Genomic DNA, 1711 nt, shown 5'->3' on the forward strand with positions numbered 1-1711 from the left:
CAAACTAATCAATATAAAACTATATTTTAACTCTGAATTTTATCTATATGATGATCTGAACGTAGATTTCGACAAAAATAGAGTCGCCATCTTGTATGATATGTTTACACGTTTCCGTAAATTTTATTATTATCAACTGCATCACAAAAACAGCGAAACGCTATTCAATCTGAAAGAGTTTAAAAATGGTTATACTGTAATAGTCATTGACTGTTCGCGACAAAACGACACCATCAAGAGCGGTCCTGTGGATGTGCGTTTAGAATTTGAACTGAAAGAGAATGCGCCCGAGGATACTTGCGCGTATTGCCTCATTATACGATCGCGTGGTTGAATATAACCCATTGTCCAACATAGTGCGCAAGATTGTATAAATTGCTGTGCTGACAAAAATAAAAAAGCGAGATGTTTTTCAATGAAGCGCATCTCAAAAAATCGCTCGTCATGATCGTACCGACGTTTGTCGATCTGCAAGGTTTCATCGTTGGAGGAAGATTTGTCGTGAAGGAAGTGGCGGTAGTAGGAATATAAGGCCGGTTCTAACTCGGAAGCTCTGAGGGAAGTGAGGGGGAGGGGGAATTTGCGCGGGGGAATGACGTCACAGGGGTAACCGCCGAGATGTTTACGTAAACATGGGCCATGTATGTTTACGTAAACAATGATAGCGGCGAGCCCTGCGAGAATATGAGAGGGGGGATGACATCACCGATTGTTTTCGTGGGGATTGCGCGCCCCCGCCGCACCCTCGCACCACCGCCGCACCCCCGCACCCCCGCCGCACCCCCGCGCCCCCGCCGCACTCCCGCGCCATCGCGGGCCGCGTTCGCGGGCCGCGTTCGTGGGTCGCGTTTTCGCGCACGCGGTTCCACGCATAGCGTGCCCATAGCGCGCTCTCCCTCCCACGCATAGTGCGCCCATAGCGCGCTCTCGCTTTCACGCGCTCTCGCTTACGCGCACGCGGTTTCCTTAGCGTTCTCATCTATAGCGCGCTTTCCCTTCCACGCATAGCATGCCCATAGCGCGTTCTCGCTTACGCGCACGCGGTCTCACGCATAGCGTGACCATAGCGCGTTCTCTCTCCCACGCGTTTTCGCGCCCATAGCGCGTTCTCGCTCCCACGCGCTCTCGCTCTCACGCACGCTGCCGCGCCGCCGCCATGCTTACACGCACGCGGTCTCCCTAGCGGTTTCCCTCGCGCTCTCGCTCCCACCCGTTGCACTCGCACCTTTTTCGCTTCCGCGCTGCCGCGCCGCCATGGAAAGGATGTAGTATTAATTGCGCAAATATATGTTTACAAGTATATGTGTATTATAAAACATATAATGATTACTATGAAATATCTGAGAATTACAAGAAGTAATGATCGTAGTATCAAGAAAAATATATAGTTTTACAAAATACGTATAAAATGAAATGTATAAAATAAAAATGTCTCCCGTTTGGAAACGTTACATTCGGTTCCTGAGATGTTCTCTCGAACGCCAGGGGGATCGTCGCGAATAACGCTTTTCGGGGGGATGCGAATGCTGGGGTGAATGACATCCCCTCGATTTCGTAGGGAATTGCCTGTGGTACCTTCCGTTCCTCCTGCCCCTTCGCTTCAAGGTGCGGGAGCGTTTGAAATTGCGAGAAGGTATGACGCCTCCTCGAATGTTGCGTTTAAAGGAAGGCACGTAGATGCCTCCTCGAATACAGATCGGAAGAGCACACG

General features: G+C 50.3%; 1 protein-coding gene across 1 annotated transcript in view; it reads left to right on the forward strand.

Annotated features, from left to right (window-relative positions):
- Positions 1–1711, forward strand: part of LOC105456731 — a 5611-nt gene that overhangs the window by 3521 nt on the left and 379 nt on the right. The window lies entirely within an intron of this gene.

This window comes from Wasmannia auropunctata, unplaced genomic scaffold (genome assembly GCF_000956235.1).
Source record: "Wasmannia auropunctata unplaced genomic scaffold, wasmannia.A_1.0 LD336106.1, whole genome shotgun sequence".
NCBI lineage: Eukaryota > Metazoa > Arthropoda > Insecta > Hymenoptera > Formicidae > Wasmannia > Wasmannia auropunctata.